The sequence below is a fragment of the Esox lucius genome, chromosome 22 (assembly GCF_011004845.1).
Source record: "Esox lucius isolate fEsoLuc1 chromosome 22, fEsoLuc1.pri, whole genome shotgun sequence".
Taxonomy (NCBI): Eukaryota; Metazoa; Chordata; class Actinopteri; order Esociformes; family Esocidae; genus Esox; species Esox lucius.
In genome coordinates this window covers 20306900-20332106 of record NC_047590.1, presented here as the reverse complement: position 1 = coordinate 20332106, position 25207 = coordinate 20306900, and positions in this window count along the sequence as shown.

The following is a 25207-nucleotide window of genomic DNA, read 5'->3' as shown; positions in this document are numbered from 1 at the left end:
ACATGACGGCGGGATTGAGGAGATCCTCGAAGTACTCCTTCCACCGCCCGACGACATCCCCAGTTGAGGTCAACAGCTGCCCACCTCTACTGTAAACAGCGTTGGTAGGGCACTGTTTCCCTCTCCTGAGGTGCCGGGTGGTTTGCCAGAATCTCTGAGGCCAGCCGATAGTCCTTCTCCATGGCCTCACCGAACTCCTCCCAGGCCCGAGTTTTTGCCTCCACAACCCCCCGGGCTGCAGTCCGCTTGGCCTGTCGGTACCCGTCAGCTGCCTCAGGAGTCCCACAAGCCAACCAGGCCTGATAGGACTCCTTCTTCAGCTTGACGGCATCCCTTACTTCCGGTGTCCACCACCGGGTTCGGGGATTGCCGCCTCGACAGGCACCGGAGACCTTACGGCCACAGCTCCGAGCGGCCGCTTCGACAATGGCGGTGGAGAACATGGTCCACTCGGACTCAATATCTCCAGCCTCCCTCGGGATCCAGTCGAAGCTCTGCCGGAGGTGGGAGTTAAAGATCTCTCTGACAGGAGACTCTGCCAGACGTTCCCAGCAGACCCTTACAGTACGCTTGGGCCTGCCGAGTCTGTCCAGCTTCCTCCCCCGCCATCGGATCCAACTCACCACCAGGTGGTGGTCAGTTGACAGCTCCGCCCCTCTCTTCACCCGAGTGTCCAAGACATACGGCCGCAGGTCAGATGAAACGACAACAAAGTCAATCATCGACCTGCGGCCTTGGGTGTCCTGGTGCCACGTGCACTGATGGACACCCTTATGCTTGAACATGGTGTTCGTTATGGACAAACTGTGACTAGCACAGAAGTCCAAGAACTGAACACCGCTCGGGTTCAGATCAGAGGGGCCGTTCCTCCCAATCACGCCCCTCCAGGTGTCACTGTCGTTGCCCACGTGGGCGTTGAAGTCCCCCAGTAGAACGATAGAGTCCCCAGTCGGAGCACTTTCCAGCACCCCTCCCAGAGACTCCAAGAAGGTTGGGTACTCTGCACTGCCGTTCGGCCCGTAGGCACAAACAACAGTGAGAGACCTATCCCCAACCCGTAGGCGCAGGGAAACGACCCTCTCGTTCACCGGGGTAAACTCCAACACATGGCGGCAGAGCTGGGGAGCTATAAGCAAACCCACACCAGCCCGCAGCCTCTCACCATGGGCAACTCCAGAGTGGTGAAGAGTCCATCCTCTCTCAAGGAGTGTGGTTCCGGAGCCCAAGCCGTGCGTAGAGGTGATCCCGACTACCTCTAGTCGGAACCTCTCAACCTCACACACGATCTCAGGCTCCTTCCCCGCCAGCGAGGTGACGTTCCACGTCCCTAGAGCTAGTTTCCGTGTCCAGGGATCGGGTTGTCTAGGCCCCCGCCTTCGACTGCCGCCCGATCCTCTCTGCAACGGCCCCTTATGGTCCCTCCTGTGGGTGGTGAGCCAACGGGAGGCTGGCCCCAGGTCGCTCGTTCAGGCTGGGCCCGGCCGGGCCCCATGGGGAAAGAGCCGGCCACCAGGCGCTCGCAAACGAGCCCCAACCCCGGGCCTGGCTCCAGGGTGGGGCCCCGGCTGCGATATGGGGCCCTGGCTGCGATATAGAGTTGCATACTGTATATCCAGCAAAATGTTAAAAACACACAAAACACAGTCCAAGACATTAAATTGTCAACATGGTCACTTGTGTTAAGGAATCATAAACCATATAACCTATTGACACATTTGTCTTTCAGAGTTAAACAGCTCTCAAAATGTATGTCACTTCTGTACCTTCCCAAAGGTCTGCGAAATTGGCTATCATGCATTTATAATATCCTGAAATTTCTTATGCCTAACGAAATTGGTTTGCCCACTAGGGGATAAGCTGCGCAACTAAATTGTAGGAGAGAAAAACTCTGCCCAAAGTTCCAGTGGTGTACCTACTGCAACCACCAGGGCAATTGTATTAGCATATCTACAGCACACAAATTTAGCATTTTCACAGGCAATGGCCAAACTACATTTAAGGAACATTCTCAAACTTTTATTTTGACCACATCTGTCAGTGGTTCTATTGACATTAAAATTTTTCCATCATCAACAATGGGGCATGACTTTTGGTCTCTACCCTCACTTCAGTCGGTTTAAAAATCATACATTTCAATGTTAAAGCTATTGAGTGGAAAATATATTTAGCTTTCAATGAACGTTTGATTATACCAAAACTGAATATGCTTGTGTTGAGTAAATTACCATAGTTGAGCCCAGTCTGAACACTAAATTTTAACCCCTTAGTAATAGGCTACCCGTTAATGATTTAATGGGAGAGGTTGTTTAGGGTCATCATAGGGGTCATTCTGGAACCCTTGGCTTTACCCACTTAAGGTAGGCCATAAATAAGGTAAATGTAAGTTTGTACATATAAAAAATCTGACATTGTCCTCAGACTGTCTGTGGCAAAATATGTTATATTTTCAACTTAGCTGATATCCTTTGTTAAGTGAAGGTTCAGATTTATTGTCATACCCATCTCTAATATTGTTTACAGTTTGTAAAAATATGCTTGTCATATCACTACAGTAACTTAACATTCTTGTGGACTTCCCAAAACATGACTAAACTAAAAACAGACATGACCACCCAAGTAAGTCTATGTTACTCTACCCAAGTAAGTCTATGTGACCACCCCAGGACAGTGTGTGGAGGGATTGGCTCAATCACTCCTCCCCCCTGGGCTGCTTTCTGAAACAAGGGTGAGACTATTTTAGTCAGTCAACTTTTTAGTATCCAACTTGTTCTATAAAACACAAATTTCATCTTAGTTATGAGAAACACAAACAACTAACAAATGAAAAAGTCAAAGCCAATTTAGCATTCAAAATAAAATATTTAAATTTATTGTAGGGGATAAACTTACTTTTGGCTGTTTTCTCCTTTTTTGTCATAATTTCACATGAGACTATGCTTTTAATCTTTTGTCTAAAACCAAATTATAACATATATTAGAATCATATTCAGTGCACATGGAAAGCCATGTGTTTTACTTAACTTCAAAATATGATTACACTTTGCATTGTTCCCTCTCACCAGTCGTCCTGTGACGAGGCATAGAGAGAGAGAACACACGCATTCCAACTTGGTGGAAAGACCACACTTTGTAAAGGCCTGTGACATCACACGTGACAAGACAAAACAGGCTGTGAATTGAATGTCTATTAAAACATGTCATTTACCATCAAAGTGCTTTTCAAATTAATTCACTTAATAAGCCTGGTCATTATCTGATCTAAAGCCTATAACTTTCCATAGAGCTGTCAAATGCTCCGACATCCTATGATAATTGACATAATTCGCATGGTAGGCTATTTCTTAGGCACCAAAATCTCTTATTCAGATTGGAAACATAATTTTGGAATCAAAATACTGTGCAAAAAGATCGTTGTCTATAAAAATAAGTGCGATCTGGCTCAAATGATTTCGATCAGGCAATTATGTAATAGTTGCTATAGCCTTGGTGTAGTAGCCTATGTATCTATATGCTCAGTTTGCAAAGATTGTGAAGAGTTCATTCTGCTGATTAATTTAAATGAAAAACATTTGTTGGATCGTAGAGTTTGTGTTTTATTTCTGTTTAAATGTAGGCTACAATATGGCTATTTAAAACATATGTCCCATAGCTGTTCTGTATGGCCGGTGATAAGCCTAATATAGAGGCTAACCGCATTTGGGTTTTGAAAGCGATTTCAAATGTTTTTTTAAGTAGGTTTGTCTATACTTCCGTGGTTTAGTAATGTTAGATTACATTTAGCCTGACGTTTAAACTGATAGCTAAATTATTTGTTTTGATGTTGAAAGTAATAGCATAATTAGTGTAAAATCTTTCAGTATTGTAGCCTGGTTGGCAATGTCATTTCAGCCTAAGATGAGCTAAGCCCACACTTCACACTGAGATGTATAACTGGATGTCTTATACAGAACAATAAACCAGGCAAGCCTAGTTCAGCCGGCCCGCAATAGAAAATGTTACCACCTCGAGATTGGAACCCTGCTCACCCAGGTGAAAAGCTGTTTCATTTACCACTATACCACAGAGCTGTACAGTTGCTGGGTGTCAGTATAGCCTCTTGCCTCTACCTTGAACATTGGCTCTTTTGCCATTGGCCGTTTAAATAATTAATTGGCCATTCATGAATGACATTGATACAGTTAAACTGACTAACGTTTCTTACTATGTATTGCATTTGCCACTGGCCGTTTGAACAGTGTATTAGCCAGTAATAAGCTTTACCGGTATCTACTAACTTACTGGAATAGTCATAAGATTTGAGCAATTGCTAGTGAGTCTGACAAAGCCATTTCATTTTATAGCATAAGAAACAAATTTTATATTTCATGGCATAACAACGTACTTTTCATTTGTGATTGACATTTATACAATAACTATCAATAAAGGTGACGATAACTAACTTTTTCATCAAGTGGAAAAACAAGGGAATCGTGGAATCTACCAAGATTGGAACGTAGGTCTTCCATATGAGAGACACTGTTTTTAACCACTATGCCATGGCATCAAATGTTTCAGCAGTCGCTAGACTTCATTGAGGATTGTGTTGAATAGGGATTACTAGTATCTACTAACTTCCTAGGAATAATCATAAGAATTGAACAATTTCTAGCGAGACTGAAGATGAACTATTCCATGTCAGAAACTATAACCGTATACAGCACAGGTGTCAAACCGGTTCCACGGAGGGCCGAGTGTCTGTAGGTTTTCGCTCTCACCTTGTACCTGATTGATTAATTAGTTCACTAATTGGTTAATTTCTACCCCCACCTGGTTGTTCAGGTCTGACCTGGGAACCAATTTAAAGGAAAACCCAAAGACCTGCAGACACTCGGCCCTCCGTGGAACCGGTTTGACACCCCTGGTATACAGTTTCAGCCAGCAAAGTTTTCGCCAATAGTAAAAAATTCACTATGTGTACTTCGCTTTGCCTGTGAGGAGGTATGAACACAGGACCTATAGTTCTCAAGTCCACATCACTAACCACTACGCTTCTTAACAAGGAGTTGTCAGTCAGGCACTCAGTCAGTCAGTCAGTAAGAGACATTCGCTCTTCTTAGCCGGCTCTGCTTACACGGTCCTGCAAAATGGTGAAGGCGTTCCTCTATGAAATGACACGGTCACATTTATTATAAAAACGTAACTGGGTGAAATCACATTTTTTAGATAAATGCAGATTGCTTCTTACACTGGGACTGATGCATAGATATTATATAGTAAGGCAGAGCGGGGTAAGTTGTCACTCATTCATACCTCCAAAACTAGAGATGCTATCTCAAAAATGAAATAGCTACTTTGTGTGACTACATGTTCTATGGTCAAATTCCTGTTGACATAAGATCAAGATAACTCTAATCTGAGGTGAGCACAAGTTTCTTATTTGTCCCCTTCAAAAGTAAAAAATTGCCACTTCACATTTCATGCAAGAAAACTTTGTTAGGTATGAATGTTGAAAATTATAGTAGAGAAGACAATTTCGTGTCTTTTGATACTTTAGCTGCAGTCTTATGTTGAACTAATGATCATGTGACAAGTTACCCCGGTATACATAGACACATAGAACATGCTCAAAAAAACATTGTAATACTGTGTAATCAGCTCTGATAATGGTATTAAATGTTACTGTAAATGGATTCTTATATATACGTATAGTTTAGAGCAGCTGACATCCTCGACTACACAAGACAGGCTCTGGCGTGTCTGTGTGTCTACTAACACACTGCTTGCCTACTGTATGAGACAGTATAACCACACATACACTACTTCATACAATGTCAGAAATTTAGTGTGGTGTTATGAATTGCATTGTAGAAACAAGGATAGTAGACAGGGAAGAGGGTGTAATAAGCCTGTAATTAATATGCAATTGCAATGAGGAAATGTGTTTTGGAAGGAAGGAAGGAAAGATTGTTAGAAATTATAAAAGACAAAGAACGACAGCACACCACCTGACAATGTTAAAGGCTGTGAGGTAGGTGAAGTTGCAGTTGCTATGCCACCATTATAGTTTTGATGGAAAGACATGATTTGCCAGATTCTCTAGGCATGATTGTGATGTATTGTGCATTCATAGAATCGTGATGTATTGTGCCCTGTAAATGTTACACAGTGTGAAAAGTGTGACAACACACCCTGCACTCCCCTATTTAGAATTACATGATTAAAATACAACAATCCCAGATAGCAATGAGCACTGATAGAAGTAGCCCTATTACCTTGACCAGGGTAAATGTATGCCAGTTCGTCTATAGAAAAACCGAGAGGGGTTTTTGGAAAGTGAACAGGCTACAAAGACGTTGCATCTTTGCGGGTCTCTCACGGGGGATTTGATGGGGATAACGTGTTGATTTCAATGCCCGTGCATAGGTCCAAACCGAGTGGAGTTTGGGGGAAATACGATCGCTTAAATTACGAGATTGGTCCTATGCACTGGCACTGAAATTAAAAACAGAAATAAAAGAATACAGAAATAAATACAGAAATGTAATATTTTGGAAATTAATAAAAAAATAAAGAATTAAAGAAAATTAATGATCAAGGAAATAAATAATTGGCACTGGCGCAATAAAAACTTATTTCTGGCAACTCCACCGTTCAGCTCGTTTTTGTTCAAGTATCGTCATAATGGCCCTCATTTATCAAAAGTGCGTACACCAAATTTCCAGCGTACACCTGGAGTACACCCAAAACCACGGTAACTTTGAGATTTATCAATATGGACGTTGGCGTACGGCACTCTCAAATCCTACGCCAGCTCAGGAGGTGGTGTACGCACGTTTTGAGTTAGTGCGGAAATGCGCAGAAAAATAAATCCTAACGCACTGACAAACTAAAAGATGATATATTATGACCCACTGTAAAAAAAACAACAACATAATAATTACTAACTTCAGTGTTTATGTTTGTGCAACATGGACTTCAATGTTTAATTTGTGTGACTTTACCAAAGTATTTGATTTATATGTATTCCTTCAGATGCGAGCCTGTGCGCTTTACATGACGTTTCAGGGTTAGGCCTGGCAGTTGCGCACGGACTGGGTTCAATAATAAAAGGCTTTTAATGACCAAAATATAATTCAGACTGACAAAATAATAAAAATGACATTCTTCTTCTAAATAACAATAAATGTAATTAATAATAAATATCATAAAATAATAAGACGAATATTACAAATTGTCATGCAATTATTAATGTGAATGAATGGTACTCCACATCACATTATCATCTTTTATTCCGCTTTTTAAACTGCCAAATGAAACAATTTTATTTATTTCTACCTCCCTGGTGATCGTCTCAATCTCCACGTCAGAGAAATGTCTCTTTTTGCCGTCTTCCGTGTGTCCATGGCGTAAAATGAGGGCGTGGGGGAAGCGGAGACTTGAATATATAAGGGCGTGTTATTCTAATGACGATCGTTTTCAGCCGCGGCATTTATCAAGGGTAGGTATTGCGTACACCGGGATTTTAAAGGTACGCTCAGCTTCATAAATCAGGCGGTGAGAGGAGTGTAAGCAAAATCTTATGCCAACATATACGCCCGTTTCTACGCAAGAATGATAAATGAGGGCCATTGTGCTTGAAACTACCACACCGAGCAGCCTGTATTTCACCTGTGGCCTTTTCTTTGTATCCCAAACATTTTTCTCTCAGTTTTGGCTGAAATCTTTCTTGGCCTACCTGAACTTAGTGATTGGCTGCTCGACACTCACGCTGGTAACAGTTCCGATCTGTTCGACACTCGCTGCACCGAAGTATTGTTCCGAGACATGTTCAGAAACACTTCTGGTCATGTGATACTGGGTGCCTAAACAGAGGTGCTGGTTACACGTCAAACACGTCACTGCCTCAGGTGTAAAAATCATAGGGGCAAAACCAAAAACTTTGAATGAAGGGTGAGTTTGTTGTGAGATTATTCAGAGAAAGGGATTTAGGGAGAGATACAGAGATCTAGCAAGATTGAGGGAGTCAGACTGAATATTAATATCCTGATTTGTCATTACAACCAGACAGCAAGCACTAGATGCTACACTGGTGGAGATGGTTCGGAAGGATTACCAGACATTTTCTGTGGTGGAAGATGAGGGCTTTATTGACATGCATCTTACCACACCCCTTTTCCCCTTAAGTACTGTTGATTGTCCTGTATTAATTTAGAGATTATTCACTGTTACTTTGTAACCTGCGTATTCTCTCCTTGCAAGAATAAAAACTGTTTATTGTGCATTTGAGTTTTCCTCTGTCTTAACAACCATTTTCGTAAATTGTTTGGACTTTGAAATTGCCATAACAAGTACCATTCGGCCATAGAATTCACCTTCCTGCATTCTCTGTCGGTCCACGTGACATATGGTGCATGTCATACCTCTTATGAGACCTATTCTGAAAACCTATCGTCATGTAACTCCAGGTTTCAAAACACTGTCACGTGTTATTGAATGGGACCTGTGTAGTCATGTCACAAGCAATTTACTGACTCAGGTTGCAACCAAGTGCAATACCAACAAATTTGAGTTGCTTCACTCTGTTGGAAATTAGCATAGTGGGTAGTAATCATAGAAATGTTCAATCATCTTTGGCAGTAACTATTACAGTACGCGGCCTTTACTGAATACCTTATTACCAATTTCAATAGGCTACTACTGCCATGAAGGACGTTCAGTGGTGGCCCAGTGGGTAGTGTCACAGACACTCCTGTGGAACTACACAAGGTCAATTCCTGGTTATTTTCTCCCAAAATGAAACGTTACTATTTATTGTTTTTAAATTATTTATTTCATTTAGAGCATCCAATGGCTCTGACTTTATCATCCAAATCATTATAATGGATGCATTGTTTAAAAATAAGCTCATTGAAAAGTATTGATGGGCTGTTCCAGTTCTTTTGACACTCACTGCATCGTAAAAACGATGTCTCGAGTAGTGATGGGCTGCTACAGTGGGAAGAACAAGTATTTGATAACCTGCAAAATCAGCAGTGTTTCCTAATTACAAAGCATGTAGAGGTCTGTAATTTTTTAGCATAGGTACACTTCAACTGTAAGAGGCGAAATCTATAAAAATAATCCAGAAAATCACATTTTATGATTTTTAAATAATTTATTTGCATTTTATAGCATGACATAAGTATTTGATCACCTACCAACCAGTTAGAATTCCGGCTCTCACAGACCTGTTAGTTTTTCTTTATGAAGCCCTCCTGTTCTGCACTCATAACCTGTATTAACTGCACCTGTTTGAACTCGTTACCTGTATAAAAGACACCTGTCCACACACTCAATCAAACAGACTCCAACCTCTCCACAATGGCCAAGACCAAAGAGCTGTGTAAGGACATCAGGGATAAAATTGTAGACCTGCACAAGGCTGGGATGGGCTACAGGACAATAGGCAAGCAGCTTGGTGAGAAAGCAACAACTGTTGGCGCAATTATTAGAAAATGGAAGAAGTTCAAGATGACGGTCCATCTCCCTCGGTCTGGGGCTACATGCAAGATCTTGGGACATCAATGATCATGAGGAAGGTGAGGGATCAGCCCAGAACTACACGGCAGGACCTGGTCAATGACCTGAAGTGAGCTGGGACCACAGTCTCAAAGAAAACCATTAGTAACACACTACGCCGTCATGGATTAAAATCCTGCAGCGCACGCAAGGTCCCCCTGTCACGTGATATTTAACGAAACCACCAAGTGTCGATTGAGTGTCCGAGACCTGACTGCCTCAGGATTTGAACTTTGTGGGAATACCAACAACTGTGAATGAATTGTGTCAATTTATTGCAAGAGGAAAATTTCTGAGATGAATGACAGCTTTTCAGAGCTGTGTGACAACTGTTTGAAATTAGTCTGGTTTCTAGAAAGTCGTTTTAAAGTGTTTGTTGCAAAGCACAGGTTTCCACAATGCTGTCGATCGGTGTCGACACTTTCAAATACCGAGCTCTATTTAGCAATTGAAGTAGAAACGTTCCCTATCAGACTGTTTCACTAGTGGTGCAATAAGTAGTGTTGCTGTCTATTGAGTAAGGCCACCCTGGCTTGAATCCTGCTGATCTTCAGGGTTTTTTTTAGCAATATTTATTGTTGTTCAAATAATGTCTCATTTACTGCAAAAGTAATAGGAATAGGAATGAAAACCTTCTCACCCACACACCTTCATCATCCAAAACATTATGATGGAGGAATGGTTAAAGGAAAAGCAAGCTGGAAAGGCAAGAGGAAAGGCAAGATACGAACCCCATATTTTACTTTCACTTTTCAAGTAGCACATGCACCAAACTGTTGAGCCATGAAATTATTTCTATTCATGTGCAAAAATACATCTCTATGGACACTGAGCATCTGGTTTTTATTTTTCACCGGCAGATGTCACTGTCAAGTGTAAATGTTTTGAGCGTTGCAATTGTTTCGATTGTCTCTGTGTTTCGGAAAGCATCGTTCTGCCCATCACTACCTGACCTCAGCTTGGTATCAAGAAAGAGAGAATTTTCCACTTAATAAGTGACTGAATGCAAGGCTTTGGAAACCTTTTTATATCCCTTTCCGTCTTAATAAAGTTCCATTACCTTGTTACGCAGGTCTTTTGACAGTTTGTTTCTGCTCCCCGTGGCTCAGTATATAGCCTGCTGAGTGCGTCCGCGTGAGAGCTAACAAACTCAATATTTATACACAGATACTAATTGCAATTTAAAACACCACAGGTGTGGGAAATTCACCTTTAATTGCCATTTTCACCTGTGTGTGTCACCTTTTTGTGTCTGCAACATGGCCAAACATTCAAGTGTATGTGAACTTGTGATCAGGGCCATTTGGGTGATTTCTGTTATCATTATGATTTAAAAAGGAGCCAAACAACTATGGAATAATAAATGGCTTCATATGATCACTATCCTTAAATAAAATAGTTTTTTGGCATGATCAGTCATATATTCTAAATCAAAGCCAACATTTCACAACTTCTGCCAGGGTATGCAAATTTATGAGCACAACTTTATAAGCTATGCTTATTTAAGGTAGCTGATTGTTGGGATAATAATGCAAAAAAAATATTTCCAGAGAATGAGAATTGGCAGCAACAAACTTTTTTTAATTACCTAATCCTGTAATCATAATGTCCTGGCAGCATGGCTGGAGAAAAACAAGTGAAAAACAGTTTGTTGGCTACAGGCACTGGTAGAGATACTGACTCCCATAGCATACCTCATCTATAATATGCAGGAAGAATTGGGAAAATGTTTTTAGCGGAGCGGCTGGGAAAGGCAGGTGTCCAATAACTGCTCAGAGAGCAATTAGCAGGATTTCTGACAGTTAAACTCTGTTTACATACTCTGCTCAACAATAAACTTTGGGTTGAGGCCGCTTCTGGCTTTCCCTCTCCAAAACTCCCCAAAAGTACTGTTTCAAACCCGGGCGGCTTCTAATTCCAACTTCTCCCCAGTTCTAACATAATATGTGCAGTTGAAAAAATAGCTATCCAGCTTTATCTTATTCATTGTATGGTGTTTTTGTATATAATGTTGTTTATGGGTCGGTATTCATGTTCCATTGCATAAGAAGCTTATAAAGATGTTATATTTAAATTTAATTATTCCATTATTACTAATCCAAGTCTTGTTTGTACATCCATAACATTTATGATTTGACTTCCTGCTTGTTGGGCCCTGTCCAGGGCCTTCCCGAATAGGGCCACAGTGTCACTGGATCCCCCTGTCTCAGCCCCAAGGTTTTATGCTGCTATAATATTGGACCAGGGTCAATTCTCCTTCTCCACTGTAAATCCATGTAAACCTAAGGAATGCACTCTCTAAATATATCTTGTCTCCTGCTCAGTTTTAACTTAGAAAGACATGAGGTCTTTGCCCACACCTCCCGTGTTACAGGCTCTAAAGACTTGTTGTTGCTCCTGTCCCAAGTCCACCTGGCAGATCAAGATGATACCTGAAGATTCCAGCTGCCAGTCTGCTGACCCCTTGTCCATGTGGTCATGCTTATGTCCTGTATTAGGTTTTATAGACTCTGAACATGCATGTATTAATTATGACAACTGGTACTCTTAAAATGTTCACCTGGCACAGCCAGAAGAGGACTGGTTCACCCCTCTGAGCCTAGTTCCTCTCTTGGTTTCTTCCTAAATGTCAGCCCCTCTTAGGGAGTTTTTCCTAGCCACTATGCTTCAATGCTGCTGTTGCTTGCTCCTTGGGGTTTCAGGCTGGGTGTTTTGTGAAAGCAACTGCTGATGTACAAAGGGCTTTATAAATACATTTGATTGATTGATTGTTTGCCAAACAACCCATTATTGGATAAAATGACAAAGAAGAAGTAATACAAGATATTATTAAAATTCAGTTAGGACCGGAAATAATTGGACACTGACAAGTTTTATTATGGCGCTTTTCCACTGCACCAGCTAGTACCAGCTCTACACGGCTTGCCTCGGTTGGTTTTCCACTGCAGATAGCACCCAGTACCCGCCAATAGAGACATCACTGGAAAACCGCCATAGAGCCTCCTCCAACACGACACACACGGGAAAATGAATGGAGATATCGTACATCTGATACTGGTGAAAAGCCATTTGCTGGCTAACGTAAACCCTGCAGTGAACAAAAAAATCTATTGAATGAACAATTTTCTTTTAAATTGACAAGCTTTGAACCTAAAGTGACATATCAAAAGTAAACAAAATCTGGATAACATGGTAACAGACCCTGTTTGAAAAACTGAAAATGTAGAATTATTGCCCTGGATTATAAAAGATGACGTAACTGAAATGTTCTGTAGTTAAAACAACCTACATAACCCCTCCATCCCCTCCGTATAAATAATTGCCTTATTAATTACTGGCTAGAATACCATGCCGACTGACTCAAGAGTAGCCTACTGTAAACAAGGCAGCATGTATACCGGTAGTAGCGAAGAAGCACACGTGGTCTTAAAACATTGCAGATTGCAAAAATTGTTAGAAAGATTGACTCCTGGGACAGACCCGCAAAGACGTGTCGTTCTCGTATCTGACACAGGACAGCTAACAGCAGAATGGCTTGTTTTGCTTTGCTGCATGCTTTGAGTAACTATTGTCCAATCAGAATTTTTCTGTGTTTCCATGTCACCTTTTGGTATCACCTCAGCTCGCTTGGAACCTCGATGAAACAGGTACTAAAAAGGTATCTGGTACCAGGTACTATCCCAACTTTTGGCCAGTGGAAAAGCAAAAAAGGCGAGCCGAGCAGTGGAAAAACTCCCAAAGCGGGTAGAGTCAAGGTGAGTAGAGTCGAGCCAGTACCATGCAGTAGAAAAGCGTCATTCTTTTGTGAACCCACAACATGCAGTCAAAGGTGCTCAGTGCAAGTGAAACAGGCCATCCTTAGGCTGCAAAAAGATAGCAGAAAATAAATCATCAGAGAGATAGCAGAAAGCAAAGAGTAGCCAAATCAACAGTTTGGTACATTCTGAGAAAAAAATTACTCACTGGTGAGCCCTGCAACACAGAAAGGCCTGATCGTCCACAGAAAACAACAGTGGTGGATGATCGTTGGATCCTTTCCATTGTAAAGAAAATCCCTTTCACAACATCCAGCCAAGTGAAGAACATGCTCCAGGAGGTAGGCATATCATTATCCAAGTCTACCATAAAGAGAAGACTTCACAAGAGCAAATACAGAGGGTTCACCACAAGGTACAAACCATTCTTAAGCCTCAAGAATAGAAAGGCAAGATTATACTTTGCCAAAAATAATCTAAAAAACATCCCAGTTCTGGAACAGCATTCTTTGGACAGATGAAACCACGATGAACCTGTACCAGAATTGAAAAAAAGGATGGAGAAAGCTTGGAACTGCTCATGATCCGAAGCATACCACATAATCTGTAGAACACGTGGAGGCAGTGTGATGGTACGGGCATGCATGGCGTCCAATGGCACTGGGTCACTAGTGTTTATTGATGATGTAACAGAAGGACAAAAGCAGCCAGATGCATTCTGAAGTGTATAGAGATATATTGTCTGCTCAGATTCAGACAAATTCATCAAAGTTGATTCGACGGCACTTCACTATACAATGACCTAAAACATACTGCGAAAGCAACCCAGGGTTTTTTTAAGGCAAAGAAGTGGAGTATGCTGCTCCACTTCTTTGGTCAAGTTTGTCACCTGATTTCAACCAGATCTAGCAGGCATTCCACTTGCTGAAGACAACACCTAAGGCAGAAAGATCCACAAACAAACAACAGCTGTAGACAGCTGCAATAAAGGCCTGGCAAATCATCACATAGAAGAAGGAAACCAAGTGTTTGGTGATGTGTATACATTCCAGACATTCTCAACAAAGTATTCAAAATTAACATTTTACTTATGATTATGTTCATTTGTCCAATTTCATTTGAGCCCCTGAAATAAGGGGACTGTGTATATAAATAGTTGCAATTCCTAAACTTTTCATACAATATTTTTGATCAACCACTTGAATTAAAGCTGAAAGTCAGCACTTCATTTGCATCTTAGTGTTTCATTTCAAATCCATTGTGGTGGTGTACAGAGCCAGAATTATGAAACTTGTGGCATTGTCCAAATATTTCCGGACCTAACTGTATACACAGGTGATGGTCATATAATTAGAATATCATCAAAAAGTTGATTTATTTCAGTAATTCCATTCAAAAGGTGAAACTTGTTTATTATATTAATTCATTACACACAGACTGATATATTTCTTTTAATTGTGATGATTATAACTGACAACTAATGAAAATCCAAAATTCAGTATCTCAGAAAATTTGAATATTACTTGAGACCAATACAATGGGGCTCCTTTTGCCTGAATTACTGCAGCAAGTCGAGTCGATCAGTCTGTGGCACTGCTCAGGTGTCATGAGAGCCCAGGTTGTTCTGATAGTGGCCTTCAGCTCTTCTGCATTGTTGGGTCTGGCGTATCGCATCTTCCTCTTCACAATACCCCATAGATTTTCTATAGGGTTAAGGTCAGGCGAGTTTGCTGGCCAATTAAGAACAGGGATACCATGGTCCTTAAACCAGGTACTGGTAGCTTTGCACTTTGTGCAGATGCCAAGTCCTGTTGGAAAATGAAATCTGCATCTCCATAAAGTTGGTCAGCAGCAGGAAGCATGAAGTGCTCTAAAACCTGGTAGATGGTTGCGTTGACCTTGGACCTCAGAAAACACAGTGGACCAACACCAGCAGATGACATGGCACCCCAAACCATCACTGACTGTGGAAACTTTACACTGGACTTCAAGCAACGTGGATTCTGTGCCTCTCCTCTCTTCCTCCAGACTCTGGGACCTTGATTTCCAAAGAAAATGCTAAATGTACTTTCATCAGAGAACATAACTTTGGACCACTCAGCAGCAGTCCAGTCCTTTTTGTCTTTAGCCTAGGCGAGACTCTTCTGACGCTGTGTCTTGTTCAAGAGTGGCTTGACACAAGGAATGCGACAACTGAAACCCATGTCTTGCATACGTCTGTGCGTGGTTGTTCTTGAAGCATTGACTCCAGCTGCAGTCCACTCTTTGTGAATCTCCCCCACATTTTTTAATGGGTTTTGTTTCACAATCCTCTCCAGGGTGCGGTTATCCCTATTGCTTGTACACTTTTTTCTACCACATCTTTTCCTTCCCTTCGCCTCTCTATTAATGTGCTTGGACACAGAGCTCTGTGAACAGCCAGCCTCTTTAGCTATGACCTTTTGTGTTTTTCCCTCCTTGTGCAAGGTGTCAATGGTCTTCTTTAGGACAGCTGTCAAGTCAGCAGTCTTCCCTATGATTGTGTAGCCTACAGAACTAGACTGAGAGACCATTTAACCCTTTGGCGCGTACGATCACACCAGTGTGATCAATCTAGAGTGGTCCCTGGAGCGTACGATCACACTGGTGTGATTAGAACGTCATGTTTAGAACGCACCATTAGCATACCTAGCTACAAGTAACGTAACAATGGCTGGTAAAACCGCGCTATTATTTACTCACATTTAGCTCAAACAGTGTTTATAACTATATTTCCTGATTGTAATTGTTTCAAGACCATACTATGATATTAACCAGGTAGAAAGCATTCAAATCGGGACAAGAAGTGTTAGTTACGTACCAACAGACAGCCAACACTAATGCACAAAAACGAATTATATTAGCGACTACTACCGATCAAAACCATTGCAAAAACTTTCTAGAAGTTACGTTCCCCGTTGTATGCATTTTATATAGTTTATTCATTTTCACTGCATTGAATAACTGGTCACGATTTGTTAGCTAGCAGGCAGCTGACGTTTGCTAGCGGTTAGCTGACGTTTTCTAGCTAGCTACAGTAATAAATCAACCAACTTTTGTAGCTCTTAGAATTCGGGTCAACGAGAGAAGCTTGCAATGCAATGCATGTAGTGTTCCTTACCTAGCAAGGTGACTGTTCAAAGGCTGGCGTGAGTTCAAATGCTGCAGAGTACCGAAGTCACGTGCAAAAAAACTCACGCTGGGGGGTCGGTAAGGAATATTTGAAACTCACGCGTGAAAAGGTTAAAGGCCTTTGCAGGTGTTTTGAGTTAATTAGCTGATTAGAGTGTGGCACCAGGTGTCTTCAATATTGAACCTATTCACTATTCTAATTTTCTGAGATACTGAATTTGGGGATTTCATTAGTTGTCAGTTATAATCATCAAAATTAAAAGAAATAAACACTCGAAATATATCAGTCTGTGTGGAATTAATGTATAAGTTTCACTTTTTTAATGGAATCACTGAAATAAATCAACTTTTTGATGATATTCTAATTATATGACCAGAATTAAGAAATCACTGCACATTTTTGGCAAACTACAAGAGTCACTTTGAGTAACATTCCTTGTGTAGTCCATCTAACAGTGTACACCATGGAGCGGCAAGTAAGGTTGGCTTCAGGCCAATATTTCTTGCAAATCACTAGATGGTGGCCCAGAACATAGTCAAAAGATAATTTAAGAAATTAATTGATGAAAAATTATACTACAACTGCCTGATAGACTGACTAAGCAGTTACTGTCTTTTGTAACTACTTAGTCAGCTTTGGTTACCTTTTGGTTAAATCCTGTAGGACAGTCAGAAACAAAAAGCCTAAGTTGTGTGACAGTGTCCGGGTTTTGTGCTGGATTAATTAACAGTACTATTAATTCATACAGTACTACTGACACGTAGCCCTAACCCAGCAAGTGTCTTCCTTCATCAACTTGCAACACAGACCGCCATTCTAAGACACACATATGTGGGAAATGTGTAATGGATAAAAATAACTCAAGAAATAAGAGGACTTGAATAAGCCCATTAATGGCCTGTTTGAGTCATGCTTTTAAAGACCTGTTTTGTTTCCTCTTTCCATATTGTGAATACATGTGTATAATTTTAATTTGCTTCTTTGTTACACAACGGAGTCTAACTTAACGTAATCATTATTTGACGTAGCCTACTTTCATTCTCAGAATGATTCCTTTGCATCCTCACGTACTACATAGCATTTTTTTATTGTTTGCGTGCTGGATGTAGGTTACGCTATTACGTTATGTGCAGAGGTAAACATTTAAGCTAGCTGTATACACAAAATGGCACTATCAAAGAGTCTGAAGAGGAAAGTTGACAGCGAAAATAGGGCATTCAAAGATTAATGGAAAGACAACTATGCCTTCATCCTACCTAGTTTCGTGAATGCAAAGCCGGTGTGTCTTATTTGCACTGTAGCTGTTTGCAGAGAGTGTTTGCAGGCGCTTTCAAAATAATCTTGCTGCAGGCCAGATATTATTGCTGGAGGCTCAGTTTTGTCTCGCTGGCAGTAATATTTCAACTAACCCTTAAAGTAACCCTTAGACTTAAATCCTTTAGATTAACTATTAATATACCTGATTGAGGTCAGTTTGACAGTGCTCGTCACATGTTAATTCAAGATAAAAAACTACTTAAAATCTGTAAAATACCTCTACACCAGGGGTGTCCAAACAGTTCCATGGAGGGACGAGTGTCTGCAGGTTTTTGGTTTTTCCTATAAATTGGTTACCCGTTCACACCTAAACAACCAGGTGAAGGTAGAAACTAACCAATTAGTAACCTAATTAGTCAATCAAGTACAAGGAGAGAGCAAAGACCTGCAGACACTCGGTCCTCCGTGGAACTGTTCGTGGAACACTTTACATTTTATTTTTGGTTGCTCTCCTAATTTACCATAATTTGTAATCTTAATGGGCACATGCCTTAACTCTTAATTTGAACATTTCATATACCAGGGTTGTTTTAATTAGGCACCAAATGAAAGAAAATAGGGATGGACTTACTGAACATACAGTAATTTTCCAATGCAAACGCTACATTTTGTTTTCTGTTGTGTGTTCTACTGAACACTTCCCTGATTTGTAGTTGTGTTACTGGTGTGACATTCCTCTCAAACCACCTTACAATGTTATGTCGAATACTCTTTCAGCAAGCCATCCAATGGAAACACTTGACTTTGTGCCTAGCCAACCATAGAGCCGGAACAATTCCAACACTGGGAGGCCATTTGTCAACTGACTGAGGGTGACTGTCATGTGTGGCAATGGCTTGTGTCATGTGTCATTAATAATGATAATGATAGCATTAGTGAAGCTTTGCGCCACATAATTCAAAGTTCCCTTGCCTATGGGGTGACAAGGTCAGTCAGGAAGACACTGCATGTGACACCTCCCACTTCCTGTGTCCTCCCAGTGGCTTCCAATTAGGACCTGCAGGACTCAGCTTAGGTAGTCTTTTACCCCTGCTATTTTGGCTGCAAAGTGACAGGGGAATTGCTGTGGAGGGTAAAATATATCTCCCATTCGGCTTCTTGGCAGGCTGCTCTTATTGGAATGTGTATAATTAAGCCATGGAGAACAAACACACATTATTTAGCTGTCAGGGGATCGTTCCCTAAAAAAAAACGTGTAGGAAGACAGAAAGATGATTAACAGACAGATGAGTGTTCCAGCAGCCCCATCTCTCTTTCTCCATGCCTCTTTCTCTCTGTGTCTCTCATTTTCTCTCCTACTTTCTGTCCCTCTCCATCTTTTTCCCACTCTTTCTTACTCTTTCCCTGTCAATTCACTGTCTCTCCCTGGTCTTCATCCCTCTGCATTAACTCAACTCTCTCCGCCTCTTTCCTTCTTTGCCATCTTTGTTTTTATCTACGTTTGAATCTTAAACAAACACAAAACCACATAATGTTTCATTAGACAGTGACATTTACCTGATGGCATTTGCTCAGAATTTCCTTTTAAAGTAACACCTTAGTTGGTGATATTTTCTTAACCCTGTTAATACCCAAAGGATACCTTTCAGACATATTTTCATGGTTGCAGTAGTGTAACACATTTAACTGGAGTAACTGGAGTAGTGTTAGGAAAAATATAATTTACTATTCCTAATGTACTAATAACAATGTGTGAAACATCTAGCTGCTACTTTGTGTGTGGTTAACATCTTTTTTAAATGCTTACGCTTAGTGCTGCAGGATGCCGTATATCAGGGCTGTGATCGATACGCTGGTGGTCATGTAATGTGAAGTAGCACAGACCTGTGCTTGGTTTCAATCACTCCTCTTCCTCCCACCTTTGATGTCTGAGATAGCAGGGGTGGGGCACAAACTGTGCCCTATTCACTCTACTTCCAACAAGTGCCCAACACATATGGTCAAAAGAAATGCACTGTAGGAGTGTGCAGCTTAGGAAGCATGTCTGATTCTAGGGCCCCAAGCTTTATTTACTTTGAGCAGCTGTACAGAGCTAATTGGCTTATGTTGAAGAGACGCTGTCTGGAGCACATCCATTGATGTGGTCTGTGAAGGTGGACTTTTTATTATTATTTATATGTCCTGTGAAAGGTGCTGGTTAACACATTTACACAACTCCCCAATTTTAAATAACAAGGCATGTGTATGTTCATACAACACACACCCTCATATACGCCCCCACCTCTACACACATCCCTCCAATCCTCTCACCTACCAATACACACACCTCTTATCCTTACATCTTCACAATTAAACAGTAGTTTCCCAGTGTGCCGCCAAGGCCAGAATTTAGGCGTATAGTAAAATAAACATCTTATCATTTGGAAGCTTTTACCTCAGAGCAAGGTTCTGCCAGTCTGGCAGAGTAATTACCACATCCTCCTTTACTGCTAATGAGAAGGTAAAATACGAGCGTCTGGTGACTGCAGTCATTTGTGACCCTCTCTCCCCTCTGGCTGAGAGAGAGAGGGAGAGAGATGGCGCAGAGGACTAATCTTTCTCTACAGCACACAGGGGAATTATTCCACAGTGACTCATCCTCTAACATGTACCAGGAGTCTAGTCTTCGCAGTACGGGGCGGGAAGCACAGTTAACCTATGTGTCCTCCACTGTGAATCACTGTTCAGCAATACTCAAGCTGTGCCATATACATACTCATGGTGTCCCAGTGTACAGTACACCCACATCTGGTGTGATGTGATTTGTGTCCGTATTGCTATTTTTATGTCCATATTGCTTGTGAGTCAAAGTCAACACATGCACCCACACTATGAATGAATCAGGTTTTACTTTTTGGTCCAAGATTTTGAATCAGATATAACATTTATTTGTTTAATAATAATGATATACTACTAATATAATATTACATACAGTACCACTCAACAGACACTCATGCCTATCAATGTAGTGAACTGTGAGTGCAGGCATTTGCATACACCATTTGCATTTATATAAACACAGGAGACTAGGCTGTACATTCCAAGTATGTGAACAAAATTACTGCAACAATTCATAACAATCATAAGTTATACTGTTAAATTTTAACAAATCCTGGCATTGATATGAGCTGTCGTTGCTTATTTTCTGAAGGACTGTATAAAGCAATGTACAGTCTGTCTTTATACTCCCTTGCGGGGCCCCTTGGCCTGGGACGCGTGCACCTGAGGTGGGGCGGGACCAAGGTCTTCAAATTCATTATTCATTTATTTGATAAAAATACTTTTTATGAATAACATTCCATTACAACTTGGCTGTGCAGAGACAACCTGGTGAGTGAAATATGTTTTGTCTTTATTAGGAGGCAATAAGTCAACATTGTTACTGGTGATGTGTGAATCATGAAGGACTTGTTCTTTTTGAATGAATCTTTTCAGTGTACAGGGTGTACTGAATCTTATTACTCATCTTAGGCTTCTTTATCGGATCTGTAACCTATATCCGAGCCGACCTGTAGGCCTATCCCTAAACTTCCTATCCAAATCACCCAATGGATCTGACAGTTTACGTTTACTTTTCACATGTTTTTGTTATAGTTCGTCCGATCAAATACATGGTGTAGCTTATGTTGCATTTTTAGAAAGTTACCTCTAATTTAAAAAGTACAAACAAGTGGTCTATGGTAAGGAATCGCTACGCATCTTTCTCCAAAATGCGCTCTCTTGTCTTCTGCAAAATTGTGCGCTTTAATTCATTTGTTAAATACAGTAGGCTGCTTAAGCACATCCGTTGGCCTGCGCACAGATGTAGTTCAATAACTGTGCACATGGGATGTCTCATAGTTTAGAATAATTTAGAACAGGAATTGCACTCCAGAGCCGCGGAGTTTCTGAAATTAGTTGTCACCTCTCACAAAGTCAGCCGCGTTGGATATCATGCGAATAATATCTTTCAAATGTATTTACAACAATCCTAACCACCAAGCCTCGTAACATAATTGCATTTGATTGCATATCTCCATTGAAATATTTATAAAATAGGCTACCTGAACCGCGGAACATAGGAATTATATAGGGAGGTTTAGTAGAACCTCAAACTAGAGATGCTGCGAAGAGCGATGAACTCTCAAATAACCTGAGCAAGCTAGTTATCGATAGATAGCTGACTTATTTAGTGCTTACCTGAATTTTGGAAGGTGCGTTCATTATCAACCTGGAGGTGGGATAAATCCGGGAGAATACATATGAAAGCTTTTTGAGAGCTATGAGAAGTATCATTGTGTTTGACATCCCTCGACATGGCAGTGTTTGTGGTGAAAGATGAAAAAACTAAAACAACTTGCTCTGCGCACAAATAAGTCACTATATTTGTTTATTTAGGTCATACTCATTTAGCGCAGGTGGTTGTGATGTTAAAGAATACTTTTCGGGGTACTTTTGGGTAACTGAGGTAATGTAATCCTTCTGGCTAGCTAGCCTTAACATTACTTAACTGATAACATGATACATTTTTATGTGGAAAAAAACATATGATATTAAAAAGTGAATATGTTTTTATTTCATGTTTTTCTTATCAGCAATTCAAGTTGTAAGCTCCAAATCCTCTTATTTCACTCAATGGCCTTTGTGCCCTGGCATGTGTCCCTTGTGCCCTATTTTATCACACTGATCCGAGAAACATGGCAACAGAGCTTGATCAGACTAGGGGTCCGACCGTCAACTACATAATGTTGTATACGACTAAGTCGGATAACGGATTGGATCTCAGACAATCCGATTTCGAATGTGTTCGTGAAGAACTCCACCTCCTCTTCAGTTTTAACTTGTATAACACATAGGCCGAGCTATTATCTTTACTGAACATTTTTAAATGGCTCTCATTTAAGCACATAAAACTACAACTGTAGCCAAATCTGAAACCCGTGGTGTTCCTGTGATAAGAACCAGCGCGTCCGACTCTGCAGGATATGATAGCACCTGTTTTTCATTGCAGCTTAAGATGTGCATGCTTCTTAACTACAGAAAGCTCATTTAAAAACACATTTAATCATTAGCCTATTAATGATAAAACAAAATCATAATTTAAAAAAGAAACATTTACTAATCGTATCTTCCTTCCTCTGAACAGAATATGTTGCAATACGTTAACTTCAACCCCAAACAAACATTAATCTGCAAAACACGCAGTTTTACAACCTGTTCTGTTGAAACCGAAGAACTGAACATAACTCATCTCGAACCCCCTATCGTAAATTTTGAAAAAATCTTCTTGTAAAGAGTAATCATTTGATCAAGTAATCAATGTTTATGATCATTATTAGTGAAATAAAAATGTGAGTTAGCATATCATTAATGATAATTTCAGAAATGTCAGGGGAAAATATTATTTCAGTAGTTGGTTAGTCGACGTAACGGCCCCCTATTATCAGCCAACGTCCCCACCTTACTATTTTGTTGAATTACATTATAATTGCTTTTTATCTGTATTACAAATGACTAGACCGTAGTCTTCCCAGAAGTGTCTACTAGAAAGTTGTAGCTGGCTTTCTTGTCTGGCGTAAAGAAAAGATATTGATGACTTTTGGTCTGTTGTGCAAGTCGAATGTCACTTGCAACTCTAAACAATTTCCATACATGACATTTTTAAGATCTAAAAAAACATGTTTAACCTCTATACATTTCTATAAAAATAGTGGTGGGCTAACTGAAAGGGTACATTGATTAGCAAAACCTACAGGTGCTTTCCAGTGCATTTACAACTTGAACTTCTCTAACCAATAGAAACGTCCGATAATTGGGGGTGGCGGATACCAGGGAGACGTTAGCTACTATTTACAGAAGAGAGCTCGCTTCAGATGAGCGAGTTACGTTCAAAGCATTGAACTAAACTGAACATGCTGCCAAATGAACACGATTCTATAAAATTACTATACAGTTTAGATGCGATGGAATGGTTGACGAAAAAAAGAAATCACGGAGAAAATAGTTGTGCATATATGTGTTTGTTTTTCCACTGCACTCCATGGCCTATTGTTTGTATGTTCTGTACCATGAGGTACTGTTCTTAACAAATCAGACAAGAAAAGTAAAGATACTATTGATCGTTATTCCTCTTTTTTTTCTTCTTTTTGGCCTCACCTTTACGCACGCGTGTCACTTGCACCGTCACAGTACCAACATGTTGTCCATGATTTTGCGAACAGAAACACTAACATTTAAAATATTTCTTTTCATTTCCCTCATTTTGAGTTTCACCTCAATTCCATGGCTAATGACAATAACCCAGGATTTTGGAGCTTCATCAGACTGGAGAATCTACCTGTCTTGCCTCGGGAACCTGCTTGCATATGCTCAGACCTACTGGCCAATTACAGACCTGCAGCATTTCCCATGGGCTCTGGGAAATTTCCCATGAGCATTTCCCATAGCCATCAGCTAGGTGGCTAATATGACCATGAGCATCCCGATTAGCGCAACCCTGACTAGCATAAACAGGCATACACACTTTAAGCCACCCACCTAGATAGTAGGATGTTCTTGTTTATGCCTTTGCATGTTCTTTCATTTGCATTTACATTATATTCACACTGAGCTAATTTAAGTCTCAACAACGGATCCATGTCCTTTCCCATTCATAATCATTGTCCTTTGATTCAATGATTCATCAAAACTCTTATCCGATCCAAATGTGACATTTCCCTGAAACAGGAACCAACTGCGTTTTTATGAGAAGGTTATGAGGATGAAAACCATTGATGGAAGAAAGAAGAGATTAAATGGTTGCCCTTCGGATAGACAGCTTCAAAGTGCCAATGTCACACATGAGCTAACAGGGTTTTTGCTGGATTTCTACCTAATGTAGAAACCGCTCGGAAAAGAGATATAAACTCTTTCCCTGTAAGCTTTTTTGTATTTTGTACGACTTGTTTGCTATAAACCATACAGATGGACTCGAACCCACGCCGCAGGGTATGATAATACTATTAGGATGAACACAGTGTGGGAAAGAAGTATTAGGGATGATGAAAAGAGATTGCAAAATGCAAACAAGCACAATGTAGCCAGTTAGGAGAACACATTAGTGTTGGTGATAAAAACAAGGTCTACATGTCATGGAAGTCATATCTGCAATACACGTCCAATTAAATGTGTTTACTAACCACATAATCACACTCATTAAAAAATAACACAACATATAAAATTACTCAACACAATATCAATCACTAATGGTGCTGATGCATTTACAAAGAATTTTCTGTAAGCCTACAATTTCAATCTCAGAACTGCTCATAATAAACTATCTAAAAAAACATTAAACCATCAACTTAACACAAATGTCCGCTTAATGTTCATAGACTTATAAATATTATTTATTTCCTTTAATGTTCATTCCATTTTTCCACTCATTGTACTGTTTGTACATTTTAGTTTACAGACTGTTCTCATGAATGTGTCAGTCATTAAAATAACA